Source organism: Oncorhynchus keta, chromosome 29, assembly GCF_023373465.1.
Source record: "Oncorhynchus keta strain PuntledgeMale-10-30-2019 chromosome 29, Oket_V2, whole genome shotgun sequence".
NCBI classification, from domain to species: domain Eukaryota; kingdom Metazoa; phylum Chordata; class Actinopteri; order Salmoniformes; family Salmonidae; genus Oncorhynchus; species Oncorhynchus keta.
Window position 1 is genome coordinate 29687110 of NC_068449.1, and position 17614 is coordinate 29704723.

General features: G+C 44.7%; 1 pseudogene; it reads right to left on the reverse strand.

Moving 5' to 3' along the window:
- Positions 1-563: 563 nt before the first annotated feature.
- Positions 564-15423, reverse strand: LOC118362187 (nuclear exosome regulator NRDE2-like; annotated as a pseudogene).
- Positions 15424-17614: the final 2191 nt, after the last annotated feature.

The following is a 17614-nucleotide window of genomic DNA, read 5'->3' on the forward strand; positions in this document are numbered from 1 at the left end:
TTACCATATATTTCACTAATGGAATTCTACATCACCATAGCACAACCTGAGTAGTTGGTATCAAGTAGAAATGTAGCATTTAGTTAGTAGCATGTAAAGGCAGAGGCCAATCCAGTAAACTCACAGAGGCACATTATAATAGGTTAAAGGTCATCAGAAGTGTCAGACTCACCTGAGACAGCCAGAGTGGATGCTCTACTACTCTGAAGGATAAGCAGTAATGAGACTATATAAACCTTCTCTACCCTCATGTCTGTGTTTCCTCTCTCCTTCCCTCCTGACTCCAAAGTGTACACTCCGGTGTGCTCCGTTCCACACCATTTAGCTGTGATGTCGTTATCCCGCAGGAAATGCACACTAGCATCCCTCAGGATTCACAATGCGTGAAAGGCTTAGAGTTTATTTTTAAATAAAGGTTGGCAGACCAGTGTTGGGAAACAAAACATTCATTTTAAATTATCAGAGTAATCGATTTTTTTAATCAGTTTAAACTCAAGTCCTTGATATAAAAATAGATATTAAATCCATCAAAATATGGACATTTTTGAATTAACACATAATACAGCGTGTGTAAAATCATTTATTCACACGGTTTGAAAAGTAAAATGATATTTTTTCTGAGGACACTGTTCTATTGGTCAGTGCACGACGTCTGGGTGTCCACAGTAGTGTCTGAGGAAGCCAGGCTCCTGTTGCACTGAGTTTTAGAGCCTCAGTCCTCCAGCAGTATGTCCACCTCCTCCATGGGAACTCTGTCTGAGCTCCTTCTCTGTCATCAGGTCCAGGAACTCCTGCACGTGCTCAGGAAAGAGCTGCACCGTGTCCATGTATAAACCCTGTGGATGAACACACGCACACGTCAGAAACAAGTTCATATATTCTTACTAAAACACACCAAAGAGCTACTAATTATCACCGTTTCATCATTTCATCTATCACTGTGCTCACCTTGGCCCATGGGACATCCTGGAGAGCACTCTTCCCTTCTCCACTTTCCCTTCTGACACCTATAGTACACAACAAAACACCTGACGTCAGCTTCAGCCATACTTCCAATGCTCCTTCATCATTCGGCTATTGGAACTGATAACTGGATAATGATTTAGGGGTACGTTTTAAAGAGGTGTCTTACCAGGAAGTTCATGTACATCCTCCACAGCTCTGTTGCTATGGCGTTCTCAAACAGTGAGCGAATACGTTTGCTTAGGCCGTTCTCTGGAAGGTTGGAGAAGGTGTCGCCATAGCAACCAGACCTGCCAAGAAAGCAATAACAACTCCGGAAAATCATCCAGTTAGCTAACCCAATGAACTTCAATCTAAATGTGAGCTACTGCAGACTAGTACTATCTGTGTGTGTGTTCTGTTATCAACATTATTTGATTAAATTAATACTGATTAAAGTCTTCCATCCTAGTGTTCCCACGTCTGTAGAGTCCACCAGCTGCTTCCTCTCCTGCTCTGCACTGATGGCGAACAGGCGCTAGCCTTGGTCACGCTGTGGAAGAAGCGGCATGCCCTGCCGCCGCTGTGGTAGGCACATAGAGCTGCCACAGGGGGGCACTCGAGGCAGAGCAGGCTAGCGCCGAGGTCAGCTCCAGTCTGAGATGGCTGACTGGGTACACGCAGATGCTGCTGTGGTAGCACAGCAGTGCCGCCTGCTGGACAGCCAGGGCATCACCCTCAGAGGCAGTAGAGCTCTGTGTCTGTGTGTCGCTCGCTGCTCGCTGACCCCTGGGCTGACATACTGGGGTGTTGCTCCAGCCTCTCCCTGGCCAGGCTGTAGACTGCATCTGCAGCATCAACCCCCACAGTCAGGTAATGGAACAGGGCATACCACCCCACTAGTCCTTTGACCTGCCCGGCAGGGAGCTCACCACCGGCTGCTCATATGCCTTCCTGGGCTTCAGAACGGCCACTGGAGCCACCTGTCCAGTGAAGGGGGCATACGAACTACCCTCTGCTAGCTTGGTGAGGATAGAGACCGCTCGTGAAGACACTGCGGTAGTGGTATTTGGTATTTTATTAGGATCCCCATTAGCTGTTGCAAAAGCAGCAGCTACTCTTCCTGGGGTCCACACAAAACATGAAACATAATACAGAATGACATAATACAGAACATCACTAGACAAGAACGGCTCAAGGACAGAACTACATAAAGGCACACGTAGCCTACATATCAATGCATACAGACCAACTGTCTAGGTCAAATAGGGGAGAGGAGTGGTGCCGTGAGGTGTTGCTTTATTTGTTTTTTGAAACCAGGTTTGCTGTTTATTTGAGCAATATGAGATGGAAGAAAGTTCCAGGCAGTAAATGCTCTATATAATAGTGTATGCTTTCTTGAACTTTTTCTGTATTTGTAGACTGTGAAAAGACCCCTGGTGGCATGTCTGGTGGGATAAGTGTGTGTGTCAGAGCTGTGTGTAACTTGACTATGCAAACAATTTGGGATTTTCAACAGATTAATGTGATACAGTCAGTCTCTCCTCAACTCTTAGCCAAGAGAGACTGGCATGCATAGTATTTATATCAGCCCTCTGATTACAATGAAGAGCAGAACGTGCCGCTCTGTTCTGGGCCAGCTGCAGCTTAACTAGGTCTTTCCTTGCAGCACTGTACCACACGACTGGACAATAATCAAGATTAGACTAAACTAGAGCCTACTTAACCTAGTGACTGTCTTCCCTGCCACTGCTCTGCCCGTACCCCCTTGCCAGGCCTCCTCCACTTACAATTACTTTTCATTCCTTCACGATTAGAAAAAGCCTTTCAAACCAAAGGAATTGCCCTTGGCTGAGCATATGGTTGCCTGACTCTAAAGCTTGTAGCTAGGGTAACCTGGCGTTACCTTGAGCTTCTCATACTGGATCCAGTGCAGTGAGAAGACGGATCTCTCCTGAGTAGAGAACAGAAACTCCTCCCCCTGCTTGCACAGCCACGCCCCCCTCCTGGTGCCCTGCAGCGAAGTCATGTGACCCACGGGGCTGACGGGAAGGTCGTCAGAGGTGAGTCAGGATCATGAACGTCCCCCAGCAGAGCCAGGTCATCCAGCAGCAGGCTTCAGGAACTGTAGGCTATAACAGGAAGTGTCAGCAGGATTTAATAAATGTTTTCCTCATCAATCTACACACAATACCCCCTAATGACAAAGCCAAAACAGGTTTTTAAACATTTTTGCAAATGTATTAAAAATAAAAAAACAGAAATAATTTACATAAGGATTCAGAATCTTTGCTATAAGACTCATAATTGACATCAGGTGCATCCTGTTCCCATTGATCATCCTTCTACAACTTGATTGGAGTCCACCTGTGGTAAATTAAATTTATTGGACATGATTTGGAAAGGCACACACCTATCAATATAAAGTCCCACAGTTGACAGTGTGTGTCAGAGCAAAATCCAAGCCATGAGGTCGAAGAAAAATATTTAAGGTCCCCAAGAACACAGTGGCCTCCATCATTCTTAAATTAAAGAAGTTTGAAACCACCAAGACTCTTCCTAGAGCTGGCCGCCCGGTCAAACTGAGCAAACGGGGGAGAAGGGCCTTGGTCAGGGAGGTAACCTAGAACCAGATGGTCACTCTGACAGAGCTCCAGAGTTCCTCTGTGGAGATGGCAGAACCTTCCAGAAGGATAACCATCTCAGCAGCACTCTACCAATCAGGCCTTTATGGTAGAGTGGCGAGGCGGAAGCCACTCCTCAGTAAACGTCACATGACAGCCTGCTTGGAGTTTGCCAAGAGGCACCTAAAGGACTCTCAGATCATGACAAACAAGATTCTCTGGACTGATGAAACCAAGATTAACCCCTTTCGCCTGAATACCAAGCTTCAGGTCTGGAGGAAACCTGGCACCATTGCTACGGTGAAGCATGGTGGTGGCAGCATCATGCTGTGGAGATGTATTTCAGTGGCAGGGACTGGGAGACTAGTCAAGATTGAGGGAAAGATGAACGGAGAAAAGTATAGAGACCCTTGATTAAAACCTGCTCAGGACTCCGAACGGGGGTTGAAGGTTCACCTTCCAACAGGACAACGACCCTAAGCCCATAGCCAAGACAACACAGTAGTGGCTTCTGGTCTCTGAATGTCCTTGAGTGGCCCAGCCAGAGCCTGGACTTGAACACGATCGAACATCTCTGGACAGAACTGAAAAAAGAGGTGCAGCGGCGCTCCATCATCCAACCTGACAGAGCTTGAGAGGATCTGCAGAAAATAATGGGATGAACTCCCCAAATCGAGGCTGTAATTGCCGCCAAAGGTGCTTCAACAAAGTAGTGAGTAAAGGGTCTAAATACTTATGTAAATATGATATCAGTTTAATTTATTTTTATACATTTCTAAACATTTCTAAAAACCTTTTTTGCTTTTCCATTATGGGGTATTGTGTGTAGATTGATGAGGGGAAAGAACTATTTAATACAGGCTGTGACGTAACAAAATGGCTGTGACGTAACAAAATGTGGAAAAAGTCAAGGGGTCTGAATACTTTCCGAATGCACTGTAAATAGCAACGCTAGGACCCATTTTTAATGGTAGATATATCCCAGGTTTGGCACCACTATCACCAGTGATTACAGCCAATACCTGTAAGTCCGGGTCCTCACAGTCCTCCACCGATTGGCCTTTGGTTTTGTCTGCCCTCCACGGCAGCCAATAGATGGCCTCATGTAACGTCTCCGCGTCCAACCAGATCCTCCACTTGAACCAGGTCTTATCCTTCACCTCTGATTCCTCCTGATCTTTATCATCATCTGTCACACAGAGGTTCTAAAGGTTCAAGGGATACCATTTGTATGTCTCTGTGTCCAGTATGAAGAAAGTTATATGTCGTTTTGTGAGCCAAGGCTAACTAGCATTAGCAGACACCCATAGACTTCCAGGCATTGTGCTAACACCAGTTAGCAATTGCACTAAGGCTAGTTAGCAACTTCCTTCAAATGCCATGCAGACATAAAAATGGTATCCACGAGTTCATCTGACTCTGGGGAAGTTGATAAAGGGCCTCATTGCCAAAATCCTGAAGTATTCCTTTAACATTACGACTTATATCACCAACATTTCCTTGCGCTATGAGGTTACTAGTGTAATTAGTGATACAACACAGGGAAGGTTAAAGGGACACTTGTGGGTACCATTTGTATGTCTCTGTGTCCAGTATGAAGGAAGTTAGAAGTCGTTTTGTGAGCAAACTTCATGTAATGTGTTACCACGTATATATTTATATTTACATATATTTATATCAATCAATTCCTAAATAACACAGTAATTAACACTAAGCACAATCACAGAGTGGGTGGAGGAGTGGGAATGTCGGTTATTTCAACAATGTAATCATTTTATGGGTTGAGGGCAGTTGTCTCTGTCTGCGCTGAGGTCAGCAGTTCTCCTGACAGGAAGAACATTAGGCTGCACTGCAGGACAGCCTGCTTGACAGTAACAGGACCATGGCAGGACAGCATGTGTCTCTCTGCCATCAACATAATGCTGTCTGTGCACGTTTCTGGCTGCCATCAACAGAGTGCTGCAGTGATTAGCAAACCAGACCTCCATGGAGAACAGCAGAAACTCATTAGTGTAGAATTTAAGGTGGTACTGTTTAATACTGCTCTAATTTCTGGACAAATTGCTCAGATCATTTTCTAATATTCTGATGATTACAGAGTAAAGCCACAGGGAGGCTCTCTCTTCCTCATTAAAGGGGAACTGCACCCGCTGACTTGGCAGGGTTGTTTGGCTCGCTCCTCAAGAAAGGCTGGCGGCCATGACAGAAGCCAAACGTGAGTTGATGTTTGATGTTGGTGTTTCTTGGGTGTGTCCTTGCCACCACCAACAAAACCCAGAAGCTTGTCAGAACCTTGCCCACAGCTGTTCACCAGTCCCAACGTCAACAGTGAGGAGGCGACTCCGGGATGCTGGCCTTCTAGGCAGAGTTGCAAAGAAAAAGCCATATCTCAGACTGGCCAATAAAAAGAAAAGATTAAGATGGGAAAAATAACACAGACACTGGATAGAGTAACTCTGCCTAGAAGGCCAGCATCCCGGAGTTGCCTCTTCACTGTTGACGTTGAGACTGGTGTTTTGCGGGTACTATTTAATGAAGCTGCCAGTTAAGGACTTGTGAGGCATCCGTTTCTCAAACTAGACACTCTAATGTACTTGTCCTCTTGCTCAGTTGTGCCCCGGGGCCTCCCACTCCTCTTTCTATTCTGGTTAGAGCCAGTTTGCGCTGTTCTGTGAAGGGAGTAGTACACAGCGATGTACTCAACTAGTCTAAAGAAGGCCAGTTTTATTGCTTCTTCAATCAGGCAACAGATTTTTAGCTGTGCTAACATAATTGCAAAAGGGTTTTCTAATGATCAATTATCCTTTTAAAATTATAAACTTGGATTAGCTAACACTGTGCCATTGGAACACGGGAGTGATGGTTGCTGATAATTGGCCTCTGTATGCCTATGTAGATATTCATTTATTTATTTTTTATCTGCCGTTTCCAGTTACAATAGTCATTTACAACATTAACTATATCGACACTGTATTTCTGATCAATTTGATGTTATTTTAATGGACAAAAATGGTTTTTCTTTCAAAAACAAGGACATTTCTATGTGACCGGTGAATGGTAGTGTACAGTTGAAGTTGGAAGTTTACATACACTTAGGTTGGAGTCAATAAAACTCGCTTTTTCCACCACTCCACAAATTTCTTGATAAACAAAGTTTAGTTTTGGCAAGTCGGTTAGGACATCTACTTTGTGCATGACACAAGTAATTTTTCCAACAATTGTTTTGAGACAGATTATTTAACTTGTAATTCACTGCATCCCAATTCCAGTGGGTCAGAAGTTTACATACACTAAGTTGACTGTGCCTTTAAACAGCTTGGAAAATTCCAGAAAATTATGTCATGGCTTTAGAAGCTTCTGATAGGCTAATTGACATCATTTGAGTCAATTGGAGGTGTACCTGTGGATGTATTTCAAGGACTAACTTCAAACTCAATTCCTCTTTGCTTGACATCATGGGAAAATCAAAAGAAATCAGCCATGACCTCAGAAAAAAAAATGTAGACCTCCACAAGTCTGGTTCATCCTTGGGAGCAATTTCCAAACGTTCATCTGTACAAACAATAGTACATAAGTATAAACACCATGGGACCACGTCATACCGCTCAGGAAGGAGATGCGTTCGGTCCCCTAGAGATTAACGTACTTTGGAGCAAAAAGTGCAAATCAATCCCAGAACAGCAAAGGACATTGTGAAGATGCTGGAGGAAACAGGTACAAAAGTATCTATATCCACAGTAAAACGAGTCCTATATCGACATAACCTGAAAGGCTGCTCAGCAAGGAAGAAGCCACTGCTCCAAAACCGCCATAAAAAAGCCAGACTACGGGTTGCAACTGCACATGTGGACAAAGATAATACTTTTTGGAGAAATGTCCTCTGGTCTGATGAAACAAACATAGAACTGTTTGGTCATAATGACCATCATTATGTTTGTAGGAAAAAGGGGGAGCTTGCAAGACGAAGAACACCATCCCAACCGTGAAGCACAGGGGTGGCAGCATCATGTTGTGTTGGTGCTTTGCTGCAGGAGGGACTGGTGCACTTCACAAAATAGATGGTGTCATGAGTAGTGAAAATGATGTGGATATATTGAAGCAACATCTCAAGACATCAGTCAGGAAGTTAAAGCTTGGTCGCAAACGGGTCTTCCAAATGGACAATGTTTGCAAATGTATTAAAAAAACAATTTTAATATCACATTTACATCACTTTAAGTATTCAGACCCTTTACTGAGTACTTTGTTACAAGCTTGGCACACCTGTATTTGGGGAGTTTCTCCCATTCTTATCTGCAGATCAAGCTCTGTCAGGTTGGATGGAGAGCGTCGCTGCACAACTATTTTCAGGTCTCTCCGGAGATGTTCGATCAGGTTCAAGTCTGGGCTCTGGCTGGGCCACTCAAGGACATTCAGAGACCCGAAGCCACTACTGCGTTGTCTTCGCTGTGTGCTTTGGGTCGTTGTCTAGTTGGAAGGTGAACCTTCGCCCCAGTCTGTAGTCCTGAGCACTCTAGAGCAGGTTTTCACAGGATCTCTCTGCTCCGTTCATCTTTCCCTCGATCCTGACTAGTCTCCCAGTCTCTGCCACTGAAAAACATCCCCACAGCATGATGCTGCCACAACCATGCTGCAACGTAGGGATGGTACCAGGTTTCCTCCAGACGTGACGCTTGGCATTCAGGCAAAACAGTTCAATCTTGGTTTCATCAGACCAGAGAATCTTGTTTCTCATGGTCTGAGAGTCCTTTAGGTGCCTTTTGGCAAACTCCAGGAAGGCTGTCATATGCCTATTACTGAGGAGTGTCTCTGTCTGGCCACTCTACCATAAAGGCCTGATTGGTGGAGTGCTGCAGAGATAGTTGTCCTTCTGGAAGGTTCTGCCATCTCCACAGAGGAATTCAGGAGCTCTGTCAGACTGACCCTGCTGTTCTTGGTCACCTCCTTGACCAAGGCCCTTCTCCCAGTGGTGGAAAAAGTACTACATTGTCATACTTGAATAAAAGTAAAGATACCTTAGTAGAACAGAACTCAAGCAAAAGTGAAAGTCACACAGTAAAATACTACTTGAGTAGACATCATTTTCAAATGAAGCAGTCTGCCAGATCAGAGGCAGTAGGGATGTACTTTTGGTGTGAGGGAAAACGTATGGAGTAAAAATTACATTATTTTCTTCAGGAATGTAGTGAAGTAAAAGTAAAAGATGTCAAAATATAACGAGTAAAGTAAAGTACAGATACCTATAAAAAACTACTTAAAATGTACTTTAAAGTATTTTTACTTAAGTACTTTACACCACTGCCTTCTCCCCCGATTGCCCAATTTGGCCGTGCGGCCAGCTCTAGGATGAGTCTTGGTGGTTCCAAACTTTTTACAATTAAGAATGATGGAGGCCAATGTATTCTTGGGGACCATCTATGCTTCCGAAATGTACCCTTCCCCAGATCTGTGCCTCGACACAATCCTGTCTCAGAGCCCTAAGGACAATTCCTTCAACCTCATGGCTTGGTTTTTGCTCTGACATGCACAGTCATGCAGTCATGTGGGACAGGTGTGTGCCTTTCCAAATCATGTCCAATCAATTGAATTTACCACAGGTGCATCTAATCAAGTTGTAGAAACATCAAGGATGATCAATGGAAACAGGACGGACCTGAGCTCAATTTCAAGTATCATAGCAAAAGGTCTAAATACTTATGTAAGGTATTTCTGTTTTGTTTATAAATTTGTAACAATTTCTAAAAACCTTTTTTCGCTTTGTCATTATAGTGTATTGTGTGTAGATTGATGAGGGAAAAAAATATTTAATCAATCTTAGAATAAGGCTGTAACATAACAAAATGTGGGAGAAGTCGAGGTGTCTGAATATTTTCCAAATGCACTGTAGCCATCTTATGTTTGGCTGCAGCATTGGGATCCAACCCATTCATATTCTTATTAAATCTCAGTGAATCTGAGACGAAAGACAGGCGGGCCCTGAACATGGGGCTTTGGCTATCAGTAATTCCAAATCTGGTTGAGAAATATTACTAAATCCTATATGGTGTTACATTTTAACTTTACAAAGCTCAATTGACCTAGACTATGTTCCAATATCCACTAAAGAATCTCTGATCAATTAAAACAGTTAATGCTGTGTTTTCCATGCAGACACACACAGCAACATGTCCTGGGGGGAGAGCGAGCTGTGAGCCACTGCAAACAGGCCATTATTAGTTCTCTCTGTCTCTCTCTCACACACACACACACACACACACACACACAGAGAGAGAGAGAGAGAGAGAGCGGAAGCTTAGCCCCCAGACACATCCTTCAGAGGGTCGCAAGCAACATTGTTCATAATTCAGCACGTATTATAGCTAAGTTACTAAACACTAATTCGTATTCCATGCTTGAATATTCCATGAATATGAAACCTCTCAAAATGTTTTCTATTGTACCTCTCAATTTGGCCAGCTAGTTGTCAGTATAAACTCACAGAGGAAAGGGAGACCTCTCTCTCTCCCAGTACTTGATACGGGTAATATTCCTCTACCTTTCTCTCAGCAGAAAGGGATTTGGCTGAGAAGGCCAGGGCTCAGTTGGATAGGAATTAGAATGCACCACTGCTGGTAAAAAGCCTCTATTAAAAGCTGGTCATGCATTTTAAATGCCCCGTTAGCAAAGTTTCCATGTAGAGATTAAAGTAAAGTGACAAGGCCCAGACCATAGCCTGAAGGGCACTCTCTGGATGGGTCCCCAGCACTGCTTTAATGCCTGTGACGGAAAACACACAGCCCTAGTCTAAGGTAAACACATCCCACTGGTGCACTGACTCTGGATAAACAGCCAATACGGTAACACAGACCCCCAATTCATCATGAGTCTATTCTGGAGAGAGCAACCAGCCAGATGCATATGTGTTCTTTGCAGAGGTACATGGGGAATGACTGTGTGTGTGTCTGTCTACCTGTTGTCTGGTGGATAGGTCCTTGACAGGTCAAGTCCAGCAGGCACTGGAACAGGCGCACAGCCTTTTCTGAGTGGCCTGCATGCCTGAGGAAATGACACTGCCTATAGGAAGATGGCTGCAGAGATAAAGACAGAGACAGAGAGAACATTCAATACCACATCATTAATCAGGCCATCTAATCTAGGCTTGGTTTTCTGTATTGTCATCGCTCCTCTGCCAAACTAACCCTGAATCAAATGTTAGATTATGGAGATGTTATTCTCAGATCGGCAGGTAAGGGTGCACTTGAGCGGCTAGATGTTCTGTACCTTTCTGCCGTTGCAAATCGGAACGGCAGAATGGTACAGAACATCTAGCCGATCAAGTGCACCCTTACCTGCCAATCTGAGAATGACATCCTTATTGTACTCCTCTGTAAACTGCCCATCTCTTTATACTAGACGCGACATCCACTGGTTGATACTCATTAACAAAGCCCTCTTGGGCCTCACTCCCCCCTACCCGAGATACCTATTGCAACCATCCTCCTCTATATACAGTAACCTTTCTGCCACATTCTGTTAAAAGTCCCCAAAGCAAACACATCCCTGGGTCGTTCCTCTTTTCAGTTCGCTGCAGATAGCGACTGGAACACATCTGCAAAAAATGATAAAGCTGGAAAGTTTTGTCACCGTCTCAGCTTTCAAGGACTCAATGGTGGGCATTCTCACTGACAGCTGTAATGTGAGCCAATAACCTATACTGTTGATTGTGGTGTCCGTTTTCTGTCTGTCCGCTTGCGCTGCCATTATTTGTTGGTGCGGCCTGTCTATTTGTCTGCTCAGTAGGGCTATGTTGCTTGTACTGTGAGTCTTTTTCCCTCGTGCTGTTGCCTGGCCTTAACGTTGTTTGTGCCATGTATATTTTTGTTGTCATAGGTTTCCCTTCATGTAGTGTGATGATGTCTCTTGTAGTGAAGTGCTGTTTCCACCGTCTGTCTGCTGAGGCATCTGTGCTGTTGCCAAGTGTCTTCCGTCTGTGTTGTCCGTCTTGTCTTACTTTTTTGTATTCCTGCCCCCTGCCCCACAGGAGGCCTTTTGACTCTTGCCGTGACACAAAGCACCCACTTCAATCCCACCTATTAGAACCAGCACAGGTCCATTCGTTTAGTACGAGCTTTTAAAGGTGAATATATCCTCAGACTTTGAGTGAAGAGAAAACTGAGTAGGATGAGGAAAATAAAGTGAGAGATGTCAGGAAAAATTTTTTGAAAAGTAATAACAGATAGCTAATCTTTCCTGAATGAAAAATTCAGCAGGCGAATTAAAGGCACACATCCCTGAGGTCACATGAAATGGCAGCTTCTCAAAAGCGGCCTTCATTATTCATTAAATCCTTATCGAGTTATAATTAATGCTGCCGTCTCCTTCTCTACAAGTTGGGGTTTGCATTGCCCTGCCTTGTAGCCTGGTCCCAAATCTGTTTGTACTGTCTTGCCCAACACCTATAATCATTGGCATGACACTGACCATAGGAGTTGGCAAGACAGCACACACAGATCTGGTACCAGGCTACCTGCTGTCAGCATTTTTCTAAAATGAAGCAAACAGTCAAAGATACTGACAGTCTCCCTCAGCAGAATGCAAGGAGCCCGGTGTAGATATATGACCAGCATTCTTATGTAGGCAGAGGCTATGGTCCAGTTTTAGCACATGCTGCTTATTCCATGCTTAGATCTCCCACACTGTTTGATCTGTCAACGGTGCAGCTGCAGAAACGCTCAAATATGTACTATCCAACCACAAGAGGGCGTCTGTGACCATCATATTATAGCAAGAGAATCACTCAAATAAAACAGCTTTCTGTACCTATCAAGTCGAGTTGAGAATACCAAAGATTCCACAAGTGATTACGTACATGTGTTGAACCTGAAACAGCTAGCCTGTTTTCTGAGTTGCAGCAGGTGATCTGTGAACCCAAATAGTTACAGTATGTTAAACAAAATTCCAGGTGACTTGAATAAGCGAGGCATCACTGGATAACATCAAATATATATCATGTTATTCCACCCTTAGACAACCAGCCATTGTTGTAATAACAGTAAGCTGTGGTAGACAGACAAATTGTTCCAGTAGGCTAATGAATGCCGAGTACTGGCTTCTGTTTGTTTAAATCTTATTACTTAGACAGGGGGCTTGAATTGTTCCTGGAGTGCGTTCCATCCTTATCATTGTTCAACAGGCTAAAGCCCTGACAGGATAGTTCCAGGATCAGCCCAGTTTGCAGCCCTACCCAGACTGACCGATGGCCAGCCAGTCTAACTAGATAATAGTTTCATTAGACAAATTGAGGGGCAGCTGCCAGAGGGCCAGGAGGCTAAGCCATCGCTGCAGTATTCATATCATGGATCAGCAGCGTGGACACTGGATATCCATTATCCTCCCTCTTTCTGCCTCTCCCACTCCCTCTCTCCTCTCTCCTTCTCCCTCCCGGGTCCTTTTCTCCTGTCAGTGGTCAGAAACATGACACAGCACAAACCTGTTTAGGGGTCTTCTCAGGAAGGTGAAAGATGTTACAGAAAGTTGCAGATATAACTGTCTTGTAGAAGGAATTATGTCAGTTCTATTTATGACATCTATCTGCACCATTCCACAACTTTCACCTGCTGAGGCTCTGGTACTATGGCTCTGCTGCACCCATAGACATCTGGCAATGACATCATGATATAACCACAATAATGTAACTAGCTTTCTTCTTTTTTTTTCTTACCTTTATTTAACTAGGCAAGTCAGTTAAGAACAAATTCTTATTTTACAATCACGGCCTACACTGGACAACCCAGGACAACGCTGGGCCAATTATGCGCCGCCCTATGGGACTCCCAACCACGGCCGGTTGTGATACAGCCTGGATTCAAACCAGGGTGTCTGTAGTGACTCCTCAAGCACTGAGATGCAGTGCCTTAGACCGCTGAGCCACTCGGGAGCCCAGCTAGCCAGCTAACTCAATTTAGTCTATCACAAGAGATTACAAGCTCATCAAATCCATACCAAAGGCTTCTGAAAGGAGTTGAAAGATATATAAACACAACACACACACACGTCATCTATTAGCTGACCCCAGTAGAAGAATGACAGCTCTCAATCACTCCCTCCATGTCTAGACCATCGAAACAATCACTACAACATGATATTAGAGACAACGGCACCTTTCTCTTCCAACAAAATGACAGTGCAAACATGCAGAATGAACCACAAACAGTTCAATACAGCAGCAGCACATAACATACTGACGAGGAGAAACTTGAACCATTATTCTCGCTCTCTATGTCAGCCCCTCTGCGGGACGGCCCCTCTGCGGGACGGCCCCTCTGCGGGACGGCCCTGTGCGAACGAAGGATGAGAACAAAAAATCTGAACAGGCTTGAATGTACAGTATTATGTCCACAGAGCAGGCAGTGAGTGAGAAATTATTTTGCCACGAGCAGCAGGGCAGACATTGAGCTGAATAAAATGCAAGACTTCGCTCTCACACAGGATCTGTACGTGAAACGGGTTCGCTACGCGCTGTTCACAGTGTGGTAGCTAGAGCACCAAAACAGCGGAGAAATTGAGCGTCACGCGTCAATGCTCTTAGTTGCTGCGGAAATTGCCCCACTATGCCATTTACTTTCTGCATCGACGCCATATCGCTGAGTCTACCTTAAATAAGTTATTTGTGCTAAATTGAATTTAAAACATAATAATATGTAGTGTATATTGCATGTGTTCATCAGTGCCCGGCAGCGCCCGGTGAGACAACATGCTCCAATCCTGCACTACCGCCAGTGTGCTCAGACACTTCCCGTACACCGTATTGACCTTTGACACATAGAAGGTGCTGAGTGGCTTTGCACAAACAGCAGGTAGGGGGGGGAGCTGTTGGGGTGCAGGAACACCAGTTTCTTCCACTCCTTCAACAGAGCTGCTGGCTCCCACAGCTCCCTGCACAGACGCAGTAGCTCCAGCTTTAGCTCCACACAGCTGGGGTTACTGTCCACCGCTCGATCCAAAATGCGTGGCCTCGCTGACCTCTTCTGGCGCTCTGTCTCATTCTCAGAGATGTCACCAAACACCCCGGGGGCACTCGCCACCTCGTCCTGTAATACAGATCGGGAAGTTATTATAATTTAAAAGTAATGATAGTAGCTAGTACATAATCATGTGATTTTTTTTTTGTATCACGACACATTTCCTGTCCTAGTGAAAAGGCCAGCAGAAACTATTTTGAAATCCTAGTGAAATCTCATGTGATGTGATGACACTGATTGGTGTGGTGTGTAATTGTGGGGTTTTAACGTTGAATACCGAACCTGGAAGTGGACAAACTTCAGCCAGGTGTGTGTGTCTGGAGGTTTCCCTCAGCCTCCTGTTAAAGTCCTCCACCTGTTCAGCCAGCAGGGCGGCAGCATTGTCTCTGGGAGTAGAGGGTTTTTCCTCTGCCTTGCCCTGCTCAGAAGCCACAGGGAGGTGGAGGAGTCATACACCCCCAGTGGGTTGACCCAGGGGGCCTGGCCCAGGGCAGAACCACCCCCCTCAGACTCACCTTCCAGGCAAGGGGGCACAGGGATGAAGGGTAAGGTGGTAGTGACCTCTGGTGGTGGTCTAGGCAGCGTGGATTTGACCTCAGCAGCTGGCGGACAGTGAGGGAGAAGTAGCGGTCGCGTCTCTGTCCCCTCTCTTCTTCTCTGGGCCAGACTCAGACCAGCTCATGGCCTGAGATCGCGGGTCCAAACCCAGAGAACGGCTTTTCCTCTTGTACCTTGAAAGACATTATAATCATTACAGTAACATGTAGAATCTCTGTAAAGAAAACACAGAAGTGCAATGTCTTGAGAAATGGTTGTTTTGAGAGTTGTGAAAGGGGTGCAGCATCACCTGACCTCATCCAAATGGTAAAACCAAAGTCCCCCCTACAGCAATAGACCAATCATTGGCAATTATTGATCACATTTCTCTTAGCTTGCTGTGGAGTGAGTGAGTGGTGAGTGAGTGAGTGAGTGAGTGAGTGAGTGAGTGAGTGAGTGAGTGAGTGAGTGAGTGAGTGAGTGAGTGAGTGAGTGAGTGTATTAACAGGTATTGATTGCAGGTCTCTTAAGATACAGATGCCACATCGACAACACATTAAACCCGACATCAACTGGACATGTGCCAGGAGCTCTATTTGTTGCCTTTTAGCAGTTAATAAAAAAGTGGACATCACATTTACATAAGTATTCAGACCCTTTACCCAGTACTTTGTTGAAGCACCTTTGGCAGCGATTACAGCCTCGAGTTTTCTTGGGTATGATGCTACAAGCTTGGCACACCTGTATTTGGGGAATTTCTCACATTCTTCTCTGCAGATCCTCTCAAGCTGTCAGGTTGGATAGGGAGCATAGATGCACAGCTATTTTCACGTCTGTCCAGAAATGTTCGATAGGGTTCAAGTCCAGGCTCTGGCTGGGCCACTCAAGTCTTAATAAAGGATCTCTGTACTTTGCTCTGTTCATCTTTCACTCAATCCTGACTAGTCTCCCAAGTCCTGCCGATGAAAAACATCCCCACAATAAGATTCTGCCACCACCATGTTTCACCGCAGGGATGGTGTCAGGTTTCCTCCAGACGTGACGCTTGGCATTCAGGCCAAAGATTTCAATCTGGATTTCATCAGAACAGAGAATCTTGTTTCTCACGATCTGAGAGTCCTTTAGGTGCCTTTTGGCAAACCAAGCGGGCTGTCATGTGCCTTTTACTGAGGAGTGGCTTCCGTCTGGCCACTCTACCATAAAGGCCTTATTGGTAGAGTGCTGCAGAGATAGTTGTCCTTCTGGAACGTTCTCTCAACACCACAGAGGAACTTTGGATCTCAGTCAGAGTGACCATCAGGTTTTTGGTCACCTCCCTGACCAGCTCTAGGAAGAGTCTGGGTGGTTCCAAACTTTTTACATTTAAGAATGGAGGCCACCGTGTTCTTGGGGACCTTCAATGCTACATAAATGTTTTTGGTAACCTTCCCCAGATCTGTGCCTCGACACAATCCTGTCTTGGAGAGCTATAGACAAATCATTCAACCTCATGGCTTGGTTTTTGCTCTGACATGCACTGTTAACTGTGGGAACTTACATAGACAGGTGTGTGCCTTTCCAAATCATGTCCAATAAATTGAATATACCACAGGTGGACTTCAAGTTGTAGAAACATCTCAAGGATGATCAATGAAAACAGGATACAACTGAGCTCAGTTTCGAGTCGCATAGCAAAGGGTCTGAATAGTTAGGCAAATAAGGCATTTCAGTTTTTTATTTTGAATAGATTTGTAACAATTTCTAAAAACCTTTTTTCGCTTTGTCATTATGGGGTATTGTGTGTACAGTCGTGGCCAAAAGTTTTGAGAATGACACAAATATTAATTTCCACAAAGTCTGCTGCCTCAGTGTCTTTAGATATTTTTGTCAAATGCTACTATGGTATAAAATACTGTATAATTACAAACATTTCATTCATTTCATTCGTGTCAAAGGCTTTTCTTGACAATTACATGAAGTTGATGCAAAGAGTCAATATTTGCAGTGTTGACCCTTCAAGACCTCTGCAATCTGCCCTGGCATGCTGTCAATTAACTTCTGGGCCACTGATGGCAGCCCATTCTTGTTTGGAGTTTGTCCGAATTTTGGGGGTTTTGTTTGTCCACCCGCATATAGATTTTAGATTCTTCAAAGTAACTTCGTCTTGATGACAGCTTTGCACACTCTTGACATTCAACCAGCATCACCTGTAAGGCTTTTCCATCAGTCTTGGGGGAAGCCACATATGCTGAGAACTTGTTGGCTGCTTTTCCTTCACTCTGTGGTCCAACTCATCCCAAACCATCTCAATTGGGTTGAGGTTGGGTGATTGTAGAGGTCAGGTCATCTGATGCAGCACTACATCACTCTCCTTGGTCAAATAGCCCTTACACAGCCTGGAGGTGTGTTGGGTCATTTTCCTGTTGAAAAACAAAATGATAGTCCTACTAAGCGCAAACCAGATGGGATGGCGTATCGCTGCAGAATGCTGTGGCAGCCATGCTGGTTAAGTGTGCCTTCAATTCTAAATAA